Below are 17,402 nucleotides of genomic sequence, written 5' to 3'. Positions count from 1 at the left end.
TATTATCACTATTGTTTTTTTTTTTGTTTTTTTTTTTTAGATATTTTTTTGGTAAATGAAAATCTCCAACTATTGCATAAACTCTTCGTAAATGATTTATTTTTTATAATAGATTTGACGTGTCGTATGAATTGTGATAGCAGTCCTAAAGTGGCAATCATCGAATACATCATGTATACTAAATAATGTACAACATATATAATTTTCGCGAAGTTACTTATCCCCCTTCGACTGAACCTCTAAATGGAAATATAAGGAATACAACGATGATCATAATAATTTAGGGAGTACACGAAGTACAGATTGCAAGTTATTTTGAAATGAACAAACAGGATTTGAAGCAAAAACAATCATTTTTTCCTACTTTTTAATGATGTGATTTGTACGACGGTAACTCGGTAATATTGTATAAATAGGAGACTACAGTAGTTTTCCTTCTCTGATTAAAATAAAATATTGTGTAAATGTAAATGAGTGAAAATAAAAAAAAGTATAAAAAATTATCACTAACATCTGCATCTCAACCCAGGAATTTTTTTTACTCTACCTAAGATTGATGTGCGCATGTGTACTCAATATATGTATACCTATAAATATATGTATGTAAAAGTTCAAGGAATGCTAGAGCATTGGTACAGGTTAAATTTTTCTCATAAGGCAAAAATTAATACAACAAATTGAAACTCTTGGTACAATTCGAGTTTCGCAGTCAGTTTGCATTTATTATTTTATGAAATAATGAATAATAAATGGTCAAATTTAAATGTCAGTGTTTTCGAAATACTCAAAAGCATATAACATATTTCAGACTACTATCCACGCGTTTAAAAGGTTTCTAAGCATTTCACACATTTATCTCTAAGCTCTTCGACGACACTTTATTAATTCTGTGAAATCGATAATCGCTAGAAGCAGATGGATATAACGATTAAGTTTATCGTGTTCCGCGGGCGATGTGAATCGGGCAACGTAATTTGAAAAAAATAGAAACAACCAGCGCCAGAGTCCAGGCAAGCCGCAAGCCTTGAAGGCCATGCAGGTTGCCAGAGGCCGCACAGCTTCAGAGTATTCGAAAGCACCTTTGAACTTAAAATTGCTCTTTGAAATCGTTAAAAACGTGTGAATGTCCGAAATGGCAGATGGCGTGCGTTATATCTCTAGGACCAATTACCACGGTGACGCTAAAAGAGAGAAGAGCAGAGCCACGTAATATCTTAGATAACGCGCGTCTCTCCAAAGATAAATATGCAAAACTTATTAAAGCCATTCCCGATGTCCACGTTGACCATTTTTATTTTCAACATGAACGGTTTTTAACCATCGCATACTCAATACCCTCAGAATCAGATTTGATTGGATCGTTTTTTCGTTCATCCCTATCATCGTTTTTCCTTATTTTATTTCTGTCAAAATTGACGTTCAAATCAATTAAGATCCTGCGTATCGGGGAAAGTATAAAGTTTTGTGCAACGCTTGTCTCTAGCTCGGTACGAACGTTTTTATTGAACGGAAACTTGCTCTACAGATTATAAAATCGTGATATACGTATGGAACATCAATTTTAATCGTCAACGTCAAGTGATTAATATATTCTTATAATATATCCTCATTTCTCCGTCTCCCACCACGTCATTTTCCCACCTTCGACAGAATTCTTATAAAACCGATCATTCCACCCTTGACAAGCATTTCGATAATGGAATTCAGAATTCGCTGGATCCTCGATCGTCTAAACTAATCCGAAGATTCACTACCGCCATAGGCATCCAGTCGTTCTCGATCGGAGTTTAAGTAACACTTGAATTTCAACCTTTGGTTACGAGTTCCTGGAAGCAGTTTGCAACGTAGGACTAATTATCAATTTCTCGAGAAAATTCACTCCTCGCAAAAATTGGGATCCCTTTGCGATTGCATTTGTTAATTCTGATTTTTCGTTCCTTGATATTTGTCATCTGCGAATCGCTGCCGTTGGAACGCAGTGGAGACTCGAATCACGCCGACAGAGAATGAAAGTAAGAGGAACGGAACGTGGTCGGCCTTGGTAAACGCGGAGAAGAACATTTCACTTATACATAAGGGATACACGCTATCGCGATGAACATCGAGGAGAGCTGCAGAATGCGATGAGCCCATGGGACTATTATATTACCGGTAATACGACTGTAATGGTGGCACAGTGGCGCTGCTGCGGTGCAGCGAGTAACCAGCTGGAATTAGATCGGGGCGAATCAAGTTTTTCTATGTTACACCTATGGCGCCGAGAATGTTTATGTAGGGAGCATTCCGCGTCAACTCGACGGAGCTTTGACCTCGCCGTTTTCAATTTCGGTGAAATTTTATCGGCTGAAACTCCCGATTCTTCCATTTCTTATTTATTGGAGCATTTTTGTGTGTTCATCTTTTTGAAAATTTTATGAATTCATTAGTAACTTTTATTACTTGAAAGTCCGAGCCACGATAGAATCATAGTTTGTTCAATTTGCCAATTTTCGACACTTTGACAGTTTTGGATTTTAGAAACTCTTTAAAACGTTCCCGAATATGTTCGATGATAAGATGAAAGGTACTTTTGATAGTTTTTTTCGCAAAATCCGTTTCACCTTCCTTATGATTTGGACTTTTTTGTTATGGAGTTGAAAACGATACACAGATTTTAAAAATTCTTTAAATCGACTGTTGTAATATGAACTGACTAAAGACAAAAAGGAACTAAAAAATAAACTAGAAAGAAAATATTATCGTAGGATCTGTTTTAAAGTGATTGCATTAAGATGAAGTTACATTTTATTTCAGAATTCAGTAAATACATATTGCAGAAGCATGTAAGGCAGTGAATATTTCTAATAAACCAAAAATCGTGGTACAAAAATAAAACCGATGACGTATAGATGAATATAATCGTTCGAATGAAAACCTGAGCTCAGAAAAGCGTAAGCATAGAGTTTCAATCGAGCTGCTTAATCATTCCAAAGTCATAAAAGCGAGTCGTTAAACATACAGCGTTTCCAACAATTTTTATAGATTAAGATTTCCTTTGATTCCATAAGTTTCCTGCCACGCACGTTGTTCAAAGTTCTTAAGTGTCGCCGTGGATTTTCATATATATATATATATATACATAACCGATTTCCGTTGTTTTTGGTTTCTTCCGAAAATTTTTGCGTATCAAACGATTGACGTCAAAGAGATATATATATATAGAGATAGATAAGAGAGAGAGAGAGAGAGAGAGGCAGAAACAAGTCGTTTGCTTTTGCGATTCCGCATATCAGTTTCAACCGCAGAAGGAAGTGTAAATTTGTAATGCGAAAAAGCAGCGGAGCAGCGAAGCATGACGGCGAGTCGGAGCTGAACGCCTGCAACCTCCAACCTGACCTTTCCGACGTCTTCGCCGCAGAAGTAGAGAAGGACAGAGGACTTATGAAGAGAGTAGGAACGATTGGGGCTTGCGAAATGACTCGGGGCTCAAAATATCGCGTGGCAACGACCGATCTTATAGTCATATAATATGTACACAGAAAACGAAGAAGAAGGAGAAGAAGAAGAAGAAGAAGAAGCCACTTGACCTAATTGCAGCGGCGAGCTATAAGCCGACTTTAATTCGAAGACAAATTGCTGCAGCTCAGTTACTCAATCGCAATTTAAGAACGAAATTTAAAAGAAAGAACGACCAGACGTATAAAAATCAAACAACGCGTCGCGCAAGACTCGCGGTTTCTCTGACCTTTGGGCTAATGTCAACCCGAGTCAACCTGATCTGCATGATGCTTCGCGATGTGCATTATTCCGCGAATTAGGTATATGATTCTGCAAAGCTTCCAGGTTTCCCGTCGACTCGTCCTTGCGGTGTGCGGAATTTCTTTTTGTGATCTTCGTTCGAAGGTCTCGAAGATTGTTCAGGGTTTCCAGTGCTTGAAGTTATAAAAAATAGTTGCGTTAGTAGTAGAAGTTATGAAAAATAGTCGCGCTTAAGGTGAAATTGTGCTATAATTTTTGAATATTGATATATACATTGGTCCTACAATAATGGTGGATTTATAATTAGTTTATAGTCAGTTTTTATTATGAAAAAATCTAGGATTCGAATGAGAATAGCTTGAATTATTATTTCTGATACCCATAAATTAATGTTATTCTCATTATGGAGGTTATATTTATACTTGAACCCAGACATTTTCAACAAAGCTACTTTGACATTTGCACATTTTTCAAAATACCTACAAAATCTCAAAGATTGATGGAAGGTCAATAATCCGATCCCCGTTAATGTTGAACCTGAACTTCAACTTCAAGCTTCGATGCTAAAGAAAAGAAAATTATTCATCAATTGTTATTAGAAATATTTTTGAAAAAAACTTCTTTAAAAAACAAAAAGTTGTTCTTAAATTTTGAATGACTCCATTGCGGAAAATTATTTCCGTACACATCGAAAAAATAATTCCTAATTCAAGAATAGTTTTCTTCTCTCTGCACTTTTAAAGACGAATTAATGTCACATGAGTAGAAAAGTAGTTTTCTATCCAGCGAAGACATCATGTAGCGGCATGTGTCGAAAATAGTAGCAAATTAGTAGCATTAGTGACAAGCTTGGCGTGGCCGGAAATCGGTAAGATTAAAGTGTCGCATCTCGTTCTGCACAAATAAAAGTTGCGAAATTATAATTCGCTCGGTAATCGATTCGCCTCGATTTCATTCACGGTTTCCGTAATGCGTCTTGTAATATTAAAAACCGAAAGCCGGTCGCCTTGTGTCTTGTTATAAATTGCGCCAAATGATCCTGAGGATAACCGCGACCTATCATAATCGAGCAGCGAACCGCGACTGATATCCGTACCTATTATTGCGAGTCGTACCTGCTGCAGCAGCCGGAAGTATAGCGAGGATGCAACAAACGGCGGAAAGAAGCTGACTGAGAACCGGAAATTCGCCGAAAACCGCCGCGGACATTGCAGGAACAATGCGCGTTAGAATTAAAAATTGACACACTTGCGAAAAGAATATTCGTTCTCTGCTCTTCCGGTCTCTAATTGCGTTGTTGTTGTGCAAAAAATAACACAATTCCTCGGACTCGAGCACTTGGGAAACAGGAATTGCGATTATAACGTGTGCTAACAACGAGGCGCGAAGCGTAATTTCGATGTAAAACAGGCGAAATCGGAGGAAAATAATGTGACGCAAACCACTTGTATTACGAAACTAGGAAATAATTATGAAAAGTTTGTTGGTTTTATGGGTCGAGCGGCATGTGTGCTGACTGTTGTCGTCTCACCTCTTCTCAGATGCATCCGCATCTTCTCATCGTATGTACTTATTATTTCCCTCTGAGTTAAATTATGCAAGTTAACTCAAGATAATTGTTCTTGAGATGCTCAAGCCGTGAAGGAATCCGTCTCACACCTACAGAAAAGTTGTCGACCCAAGATGACTTCCAAAAACTGAAGCAAAACGGGGTACAATTTCATTAGCAGATTGCAAATCGGATATCAAATTTTAATCTTTACGCTAAGAGAATAGCCGTGGAATTATGACAATTTTTTAATAGAAAAATTATGACGCAAGGAGCTTTTTTTTTTAAAGTAACAATTTTACGTAATGAATACAAATCGAGTAAACTAGGTGGAAAAATACTTGTTTTGTGAAACTTTTTCGGATTATCAAAAATTCAAGAGTTTGGAGTTTCTCTTTGATGCATCTAGATACGTGAAAATTTGTTAGCAACCATTGAAATAGTAAAAATCTTACTATTGAGATCAGGAAGAAGAAGAATATATTATGTTGATGTTAAAATACAGATTTTCAATAAAAATTTCAGAAATACAACAATCGACTTATCAACTGTAATTAGTAGCTTATAAAACTTTTTGAGAACCAAAATCTGCAATATTTCCTTCATTACTCATTAATCACGCGCATAAAAATGCATAGATATTTAGATAAAAAGCTCAGAGGCATGAATGCGTGCGCAAGCTTCGTTCTAATCGAGTGATATTATTTATGAAAATTGGCCAGCTCAATGATTTGTTTGGTATAAAATTAATGTCGTTAGTTGCGTGCACTATTATTGGATGTAATGTATTACTCGACATGTATATGTATATATATTAGGGTGGCGCAAAAAAACCGACAATTTTTTTTCCTGAGTCTCGTGTGACAAAATTTTAGTTTTTGATGTTTTAAAAGCCCACTCCAAAGGACAGACCAAAAAAAAAAAATTCTAAGAGGTCGGACCAAATTTTAAAAAATGTCAAAAATCGTCAAAAAATTAAATTAAAAAAATTATATTTTCAGTATTTTGTTTGATTTTTAATTCATGCCATGGTGTATTGTTATCGATTCTTTTTTACTAAATAAAAGAAAAAAAATGTGTGAAATTTTAATATGAATATTAAAAGGTCGCTCGAAAAGATCTAAAGAAATGCACCAAAAAATTGAAAAAAAATTATGACCGATCTTTCAAAATTCAAATTTTGAACTGAAACTTTCGGAAACTTATTTTTTTTTTTTTTTGTCTATAAAATTATACCGTAACGTGAAAAAAAATTAAAAAAAAAAAGAAGATTTTTAACGATTTCTGACGTTTTAAAAAATGTGGAGCGACCTCTTAAAATTTTTTTTTTTGAACTGTCCTTTGGAGTCGGTTCTTAAAACAACAAAAACTAACATTTTGTCACACGACTCGAAAAAAAAAAAAAAATAGTCGGTTTTTTTGCGCCACCCTAATGTATATGTATATATATATATAAAATTGACCTGTATTTATACCCGTATAATGCAAGACGAGTAAATGAGATACTCTACACAGAGAATCGCAAAGCGCACGACGGCGATTCGGTGCGGGGGTGAGAAGTATAAGGGGAGGGAGAGATCCGAGGACTTTCACTCGGTCAGAAATCCTTACACACGCTTTCCCTGATAGCTGGATGTATGTAAGCATGTATAGAGTGTGTTGCATACAAAGACTAGAAGTTGGTTATACGTACGTTTCTCGCCCGCGTCGGCCGAGGATTATCATAATTATCGAGAGGCTGCAAAAAACTTTTGGACGAACATCGCGTGCCGGCAGCTTATATATTCTGCGGCAGAAAATGGCGTCGAATTAAATCTGACTTGGTTATAAAATATATAATAAAACAACAAGAAAGTTTTAGATAACAAAATTCGGACTGATCCGGTACCCCAGAGTTTTTGAATCTTCTTCTCATGCAACCAAATGACTATCGAACTTCTACGCTTTTTCATTCCTGCACGTTGAGGTGCTTTCCAAACGACACTTAAACATAACTTGCGAATAATTAACATACAAACATACTTTTAAGATGCGAAAGAAGCTTCGGCCAATTTTACGCAATTGGAATTTGAGTAGGTATAGTAGGTGGATATGAACCAACGAAATCGTTACTTTCTACTCGAAAAGTTATCGTCAACCGAGTTAGATAGGTATTGTGTCATAAGTATCGATACACTGATCGGTGCCTGGAAGTTAACAGTAAAATTGGCGTAACAAATGCCATAAATATACGTGTACCATCGCTGAATCTTTCTTCATAGGAAATAAAAATGGTAAAAATTATTGTTACCGTTGAATTGCCAGCTTTAAAAAGGTCTCTGCAATCACCGTAGGAGAATATTTCAACGGCACGATCCCAATAGTGATTAAAAATCGTTTCGATCCCCAGCTCGGCAATCGAGATCGAAGGCATCCTGATTCCCTGCGAAAGTTTGATAACGATCTCGTTATACGAGTTTATGCACAGAAGCGATCTGTACAGTGAAAAGTATCGCGTAAAACCGTTTATAATCCTGATCATTGGATTTTACGATATAATTGAATTTCATTCGATTCGAATAAATTTACGACGTGATAAATCATTTCATCAAGTTGAAGAGCGATTTATGGATTTTCTGTTGTTAAAGAAATGACATTTCAGATACCGTTACGTAAAGTAATTTTAAAAGATTAATTTGACTCTGATCAATTGAAGAAAACGATGAGAAGTAGAGATTAACGATTTCTTCACATCGAATTGAATGAAATTAATCAGTGGCGTTAAAGGACTTTTGGCAAATAAATATTGTATTATTAGGTGTACATTAAAAGCACAGTAAGTTTAACGTATCCTGCGAATTCACAAGAGCAGGAAGTTACGAAAAGTCCGCTATATCTGGCTAAATTAAAGAAGGCCAAAGACTCAATGATGTAGACAAGAGAAAATAAGAAAAAGAAAACAAGCAAAAATAGAAATAAAAAAAAAAAAAAAAAATGGAGCGACGATCTGGTTTAAAAAAAATTAGAGATCGTCGCATAAAGCGAGGAGTGTGGAAGTGGTTCAGAAGCACGAAGAACGCCGATGGAAGGAAACTTTTGCAAGCGAAGTAGAAACGACTCTGGCACAGATATTGGCGCTTGTGTCTCGCGACGATCACTCATGATCGTTATGGTTATGCTCGAGGGACAAAAATCGCCGAGGCAACGCTGCAGTGGTCGGGTTGAGGAGTCGGAGGAGCGAGTGGCCGGCCATTCTTTCAATGTTAAGGTTACTACATCCGCGGTTCTCTCCTGCGCCGTGGCGAGCAAAGTGAGTGAGCGAATAAGCGAGCGAGCGAGCGAGCGATCGGGACGAGACAACGAAGCCTCTTTACTATCCTTCGGATCTGGGTCAACTCGACATCCGGTTCTGAAGAGATTCGATCGCGATCCACTCCCGTCGCTTCTGGGCTTGATTGAAAAGTTCGCTTATGATGCAGTTTCTTGATCTCGTGCCAATCTCTAAATCATTGTGGCTGTTGGGCTCTGACGGATTCTGAATCGAAGATGCCTCAGGCGAGCAGTCTAGATGAGACAGTGTCTTAATGAAAGAATTACGAAATCAAGACTGATGATTGTGAGTATGGATGAGATTGATCAAGTCGACTCAGGTCAAAATAGTGATCCGGGCACATGGAGAAACGAGAAAGAATCAATGGATTTTCATGGACAGAGCTCAGTTATTGGGAAATATAGACGTTGCGCTGTTTTTACCACTCATGGAAATGAAAATAATTATCTAATATTACGTCAAATTTTATTGGGTGCTGCTTCATTCGATTTGTGAATCGATTATCTGCAATATTCCTGAACTTTAGTGTTTGCACTATTCATGTAAAATCAATACAGGTTGCAGATAATAAACCAACCTTTTATTTGGGTTTTTGATATTCCAAAACATGTTTATTTTAGTAAAAAATCCATGAGAGGTGATTTGCATGGACTTTAATTACAATCAAAATGAGATATTATTTATCGAGTTTGGACAAAACCATACGATCTTAGCACTAACGAAAGTTGATCGATGATGTGAAGCGTCTTAAATGATCAACATTTCCGATAATATTTATACCAAAACTCAATTCACAATTAAGTTATCGATTCTTAAACTCTGTTTTACAATTTTTCCATTTTGTGTAACTTTTCTCTCCGGACTGTACACTTCATAAATCCTCACGATGTGGGCAGAAATGACATTTCCAATGGATCCTTTCACTCTTCGAGAGGCTCGCGCACTATGAAGAATTCACGAGTGCCTTTCAAGGTCCGTTACTGTAGCTGCTGCGGCCTTTGCAATTTTAATAGTTCCGGTAAAAATCCAGATCTTCTTTAATTGTATACAAAATGACGTATGTATCACGTGGTTGGCTGTTTCCATGCAGGCACTCTCGTTTAATGGATAAGCCTGACATACGTGAACGGTGTTCATTCTCTGCACGACAATTCACGGACCGGAATCCAAATCGCGCAATTGGGTGCATCAGTTTCAATGCCAGAGTTGAATTTGGTCGGATAAGATTCTAAACACGATTACAGTTCGTAACTTGAGACACGGAAGCGCGACGCTGGATAAACATGACGTTGCTTGCACGTTCGTGGATTGTGAACGTTGTTAGAAATCAGTGTCGAGAGGCATAAGACACATAGATTTACTCCCGGTTGAGCTCGACACAAATCGTATGTAGCTGTTCTTCGCATTCTCGCATTTGAAAACAGCACAAAATTTAAGGCCTTAGGCCACTCTAGAGGCCGAAAAAAATAGGCTTTTTGGGGATTTTTTTTTCAGAAATACTACAAAATAAATCGAGATAACAGAAACGTGATTTTATTATTCATATCAGTGACTGCTTAGAATAATTTTTTTGAAGCGATTTATTTCAAAATAGCGGCTGTGCAGCGTTTTTGCGACGACGTCTCCTTTTTTTCGGGGTCCACGGCCCGGACTAACAGCTCCTGTAATTTTTTTAATCATAATGAGCCAATGAATTTTTTTGATTATATATAATAACTGCTATAGAAGTATGTAAGATTTTTTTTTATATTGCGTAGTTCATTTGTTATTAACAATTATCTGACAATTTTTTAGGCAGGTTCTTCACTTTCCACTTTAGAAGTGCGCTATTTGGCCAAAAATCAATATGTCGCAAAAATCCTACGTACTTCTATAGCAGTTATTACATATAATCAAAAAAATTCATTAGCTCATTATGATTAAAAAAATTACAGGGGCTGTTAGTCCGGCCGTGGACCCCGAAAAAACGGAGACGTAGTCGCAAAAACGCTGCACAGCCGCTATTTTGAAATAAATCGCTTCAAAAAAATTACTGTAAGCAGTCACTGATATGAATAACAAAATCAAGTTTCTGTTATCTCGATTTATTTTGTAGTATTTCTGAAAAAAAATCCCCAAAAAGCCTATTTTTTTCGGCCTCTAGAGTGGCCTAAGGCCTTAAATTGGAACTGACTTTCCTCCCGAGACGAAGAGTTCGGTTGATTCAAGGGTGGTTGACCCCCTTCAGGAATTCACGGTTCTCGAATAGCAAAGTTGCGCCATCGTTAATCGGTCTTTTTTGCTTCAACGAAGGAATTGGTGATTAGAAAGAGTTGAAAATCAGTGGAACGAATTCGTTAATCCGTGGATAATTTAAGAGTAAATGAAAAAGGCTATGTTGTTTATAATCAATTGTATTTATGCAGCTACAGGAATCGACGACGACGATGAGTTTTTTTTTTTTCTTTTTGTCAGCTCTTTAATTGTTCTTTCCACAAGTCTCTCCCATCTTTTGTACATTTTGTTCTCTCTTTTTTGTCGGCACGTGACAACAATAACAAGACAAAGAAAAAAAGCCAACAATTTTTTCCTCTCTCGCGGTTTGAGATCTCGGTATTTATGAGACGCTTTATTTGCATGAATCGTTCTTTCATGCTGTATCCTCCTAGCCGAGTGAATTATGGATTAAAGGCGAGAACATTCTTGCGACTCTTTAAACGTGCGGAATATGAAACTTGTCAAAAACGAAAACAACACGGCGTGCCTATTTCCGTTAAATGCAACACACAACCAGCCACAGTGGATTAGTCAAGGTCATTGAAACCCGTTCGACTAACTTTCCTTGTTTGAGTATTCGAGTGAGCGACGCGACGATCACAGCTCGCCTGATATGCCTGCCTTCACGATCGTTTGTCACCTGAAATCCACCCGCGCAGAGAGAAAGTAATAGTTCGAGACCGCGTAAAAGTTGGGTGCAACGATTATCACTCACTTCCGAGAAGCTTGCTGAAGTGAGTTTTCCAATCGTTGAATAAGGTATTGATGAGGAAGTTCCAGCTCGTCTCAATCTTATCCATCTTTCATATTTCGACATCCACGAATGAAAGTAAAAGTCCCGAAGACAAGAGACCTGTCGTCATCAGACAGGCGCCAGAAATTCTCAACTTCTTCTTTTTCTCTACGCAGAGTCCAGGAGAAGTTGTTGTAATCGTTCTAAAAATGAAAAAATGTTTTCGGAGTTTCGAGATTCATCTTTGGACATTTTCAGGCCGACGCCTGGATTTTTGATCCATTTTTTGGTCTACATCGATGCGGATTTTTCTAACTCCAAGCTGATTAGATTTTGAGCGGAGCCAGCTCGACTCTTCTTGAGTTATTGTAAAAAATCTTCATTTCTTTGTCTGACAGTATATCGTAAACGGATGGACCGATTTGGATGTAACTTGATCGATTATATTTAAGATCGGTTTAACTGAGAACTGATCGGATCTTGAAAAGAATCGAGCGAGTTTTTCACGATCATAAAACTCTTCTATTTGGAACATCATTTAAAATTTCGTCAACAATGGTAATAACGGACAATTTTATGCAAGAGTGTTTTCACTCAAACTAATTTCAAGCGATTTTAAAGCAACTGGTTTCTGATTTCCTGTTTCTTTAATCTAGTCTCTTCTTCCTGCTTGTTCTTGGGAAGAAGGTACGAGATTGAGAACGAGAGCGGGCGTTTGGCAGAGGCAGGAATTGTAATAGTGATTCGAAGGAAGCCATGGAGAAAGTGAGATTCAAATTCACTCTCTATGGACTTCACACGTTCGACCGCGGGCGTGTGTAAATATCCATTATACGGTAGCAGCTATCTGACGGTCGGATCACGCATGATCGGAATTTTCATGATACAACCCATGTACCATGGTGGCAACCCGCCCTCCGGCCCGACTCGCCTTATGACACTCAAAGTCAACACCGTTCCTGGGAGAAAATACTCATCGCATAGTTCCAACGCGTACGTGCTGCGTAACGCGAAGTCGATACAGTGCCATTCTTCCTTCATGTCTTTTGGCCAATTTCCCTTTCTTCCTTCGCTTAAAAATATTTGTATTTCCAGCGGTCTCGAGGCAATCGACGGTCAAAAGTGGTCACCTTCAGACGCCACACAATGCAGTGTTATTTTTCACATTTCAAGAAACGAAAATACATAAAGACAAAGAACATGGATGTATTTTTCGCAATTGCTTATTGCACGTTGGAAACATGGAATTGATCTCAAAACTGAGCTTTGTTAAAATCGAACAATACATACTCAGGTCATTTGAATCCAGTAACCAGCTCAGTTTTCAATCGAGAGTTATAATACAAAATTTGAAAGACACATTGCCACTCTGAGAGAAAAGTTGCCACTGGTTGCAAGCCTCGAGGCATAGTCAGTAAGGCCCAAGGTCGACATTCCCGATGTCGATGAAGGCTGGCAGCAGTCGCGGAGCGCCAGAAACGTGGTGGAAACGTAAGATTTTGAAAGTATGCAGTTTGGCTGATAGGCGGCGATTTGAATGCACGGCGAGTGCACTGCGTCGTATTCTCGAAAGTGCATGCATGAACAAAGTTCGACAAAATTTCCCGGATCGATGCGTCGTCACGATTGGCGGTGGAACATCGCCCGTAGCTGGAGTAAATTCTGATCGAATGTCTCTTCGTGCGGTTGGAAGGTTGAAAGGGAATCGTTCGAAAAACGTCATCGAGTGAGACCAATCAATTTAAGGCGTCGCCGAAATGCACCTTGAACGAGAACCAAGACACGCCCCTGAAGTGAGATTCCTTGGCACCTTTGACCGCACCTTGAATGCCTCGACACCACGCATTCGACTTTTGTCACCGCGGTTCATTGGAGAAGAGGATTGTTGGTACGAGAGTCGTTCCTCTTTGTGATGATAGCTACAAAACGTGATCGACTGCAGAGCTGCTCGTGGCGGTTCCTGATCCCGCTTCGAAGCTTTCGTTGGTCGAATGGCGCCACTGTTCATTGTCAATTCTACGGTGAGAGGTTTGTCTCGAATATTGTTAGCGTGCCCCACGCTCAGAGTGACTCACGACTAAGGCTTGACGTTTTCCATCATTTAACAGCCTCTGCCTTCGCTATGGCGGCGGCGATCGAGAGAAGAGAAAAAGGAACAAACCAGCGAAAGTCGATGACTGTAGCAGCCACGTCATTCTTTGTTTATTGTTTCCTGGGCCTGGCCAGGATTCAAGCCTGGCTTATAATCCTAGAATTGATAATCACTAACCGGAGTGGATTACGCAGGCTAACAAAAAAAGTCTCATCATTAAACCGCAATTAGTGCTCAGTTCCGTTCTGCGCAGTATGATTGATTTTTTTTTTCTCTCTTCTTTTGCTTTTGCTTTACAGTGCTTACATTATAGCCGGTTGCAACAAATCAGACGAGAACGAGTGACGAATTACTAGGACAACTCAATTTTGTCAGAATACTACTACAACAGGCGTCGATTGCTATGGTTGGAAAAAATATACAGCAGCATTCCTCCGAGATATTTGACACTGGAGAATTTTTCTATCCGAGTCCTTGAGGCTGCAACCGAATGCGTTATAAAATAAAACATGGAGTGTCCCTATAGATAGACTTTCATCGAATAAATCGCTTGAACCTTGAAAGAATGAAGGGATTTCTTGCAGGAGCCTCAAGGGCGTCTCATCACATTCGTATGTGTAATAAAAATAACAAACAATTCGTTGAATTCCTTGCCCAATGAGTGGCAACGATTTATTTTCACCTTTTTTCCTTACAAACCGCAACCGGCCAGCCTAATAAATTCTCAATCACCAAAATATATGCAAGCGATTACGAGAATAACCGAGCTGGACGAGCACGGCGCATTCAAAACTGGGTAGTTTTTTTACCACCACAGCAAGATTGTCCGGTTCAAAAAGCGCCGTGAATATCGGGTGAAGAGACAAATTCAAATCATCAAAACAATCGAATTAGTCAACTTGACAAGTATCGTCGAGGCGAGTCACTCCAAGTCGTTACTGATAAGTGAAAACTCGATTACCATTCCACTACTGCGGTTTTCTCTGATCGAATTTCTTTCACCTCCAAAAAAGAAGGGGGAAAAAGAATGGATGAGAGCCGGTTAAACGCGACCCTGGATGTTTTTATCCTTTTCTGATCTTCGCAGAATTAGCGACTATAAAACGAAAAGAAATCGCTTCTTTGTTCGGAAAAATTCTTACTATCTCGCTTTAAAAAACTGTGGCTGATTTTTTATTTGCTCGTTGAACATAGCGAAGAAGAACTCGAGAAAAGAGGCAAGGAGTTCCTTGATCGTCCCACTGGTGTCACCAGTTTTCGCGGCGGCTCCTCTTCGTCCCGATACAAGATTTTTGAGGCAACCTGCAATCGCCTAACGTTAACAATCCTACCACATCAAATTGCACAATCCTCTGACGTGCGTCACGGTATTCACGATTGGCATTCGTTCACTCGACTCGGATCCGGTTGGACTTGGTGACTCAAATGAGATCAGTTACCGAACTGGTACAGAGCAGGGCAGCACCGTAATTCACAACAACGAGACCATCATGGCTGGTTGCGTCATGGGGCAATAGAAAATCCGCTGTTGGATTAAATTGCAAGAAGGTGAGTACGCACCATGCTGTGGCTGCTAATCACCGACACCAAGTCCGAAGTCCGAATAAAGGGATTTGCTGGTTGGAGTGGTGGCCGTCCTCGGCTGCAGAAACCTCGAGGGAGGGCAAAAACAAGAGTGAATCCGGATCCACTTGGTTCCTCATTGCCAGTCGTGACTTATCCTTTCTTTTCTTAGTTTCTTTCTTTCTTTTTGCACTCAAGGTGACTCGGGGCCTCCGTCTTGTGCTCGGCCACGTTCTTTCGGACAGATCAACGACCGACCTCATGCATCGCTGCCCAGCGACCTTATCGGGTCTTATTTCCCTACACTGATCATCCTTATTCGGACAGTCTTTCGGCCTGTCTGCACGGACACTGGCCTGCAGCGGATACGATAGACGTGTTAATGAATTACAATTACGAGGCGAGTACAACTAACGATGATTATTTGTATCTTTATCTACCGTAAGTCACAGTGGGGCTTATAAGGATTGCGAGTGCTCGTGGCTGTTGCTGCAGCCAGTCGTGATGAGGAAATGCGTGTGAAATTAGAAGTGACGATTCCCAATTAATGAAAATCGATTTTTAATGAATCTTTATGTAGTTGCAGTACACGGCTGGGGATTTCGATTAGGCTCAATTCTCTTAGCAATTACGTTGTAAGAGAAAAATGAAAAACCATTGAGCTTGTGCAGTTTCACTCGAAGTTGGCAACCGTTATGTGTTGATGATTATGTAAGGAGTGTGTCGAAGCGAAAAATCCGTTATAAACGATGATTTCTTGACGACATTCTTTTACGACACATCGAACAATTCGATTTAATCACAATTTGACTTATACTGCGAGATTTTGGGAGTAATTATTCTAAATATTTCAACCTTTGTGCTGGCTCGCTTCTCTGCGACTAGCATTTAAAACCGGTATTCATGTACAGTCAATTCTTCTGTTTCAGATGTGTAAGAGAAATTTCTTAGAATGATAGTTGGGGTTTGCCAGAAAAACGAAAATGACGGGTTCTCAGGTAATGGTTATCGAAGGTGACCGCTAACGATATTTCGAGTTCATATATTTTCTTCGCACCCATAAAAAGCACAATTTACGAGCATAAATGAAAGGGATCCTTGAACGAAATTGTGGAATTTACCAACTCGTGAAGAGGAGTTATGACATTGTAGAAGATTTTAAGCATTAAAAGTGTTGAAACATTCGCTCATTTTTATTCAATCTTATTTTGAAGTGACCAAAATATAAAAAATCAACCCTTTTCCTTCAAAACTAACAACAATCCTCTATCTATAGTCTCTTGATAGCCAATGCCGACCTGCAAGAAGTTCCATTTTCATGGCAAAAGCAGTTGAAGGGATTATTAATGAAAGGTTCAAAGACTCGTCAAAACGAAACAACGGTCGAGGTGGGATAGAATTCAGGGAGCAACGTAAAGTGAAAAAAACAATATTGCCAAGATGATGCAAAACCGAAAGTGATAGTTCTTACAAGTAACAAGCTCCGTTGGATGTTGCCACTGCATTATAAGATGTTTGAGTCGTTAGTTCCACTCGGTCTCAGAACGTGTCTTTGTTTTTCTCTCCACCTCCATTTCGCTAGGGCGTTTAAACTCACAGTGAGAATCTCTGATTCCAGGAGTCGCAGCCTCAGTATTACGTAAATTAGTCACGTCACAGCGAATCTTGCAAGCCAGTCTAACGGCGTTCTGGTTACCCCGATCGAACTCTTACCGCACTAGCTCTCACAGACCTTGACACCACGAGGTCTACCACAGGCCAAATAATCCGTGTCTGACTCACATCTAGTCATTTTCAGCAAATACGACTCGCATGAAACCTCCCGGCAACGTACTTCCCCAAATCGCTTTTCTGCTCTGGTTTTACGCCTCAGGATAAACTCGAAAATGCCTTTTTAAAATTTTTTAATGAACAATGCTTCTTTCGTTATTTTCACCTCGATGAACGGTGTAAGATCCAGTTTTTCGCAATGGATAAAAATCGTTGACTCAAAAAGAGTAATTAATCTTTCGAATAACTAAAATATATGGAAACTGTAACTCGAATCCAAAATGGACTCTCAGCAGACCGATGAGTAAGAATAAAGCCCCGGAGTCAAGGATCAAGGTGTTTTTCGAGCCAGATGAAATAATCGTGGTCAAAGAATGATTGCTCATCTTTA

Source organism: Diprion similis, chromosome 8, assembly GCF_021155765.1.
Source record: "Diprion similis isolate iyDipSimi1 chromosome 8, iyDipSimi1.1, whole genome shotgun sequence".
Lineage (NCBI taxonomy): Eukaryota > Metazoa > Arthropoda > Insecta > Hymenoptera > Diprionidae > Diprion > Diprion similis.
This window is presented reverse-complemented; position numbering follows the sequence as displayed.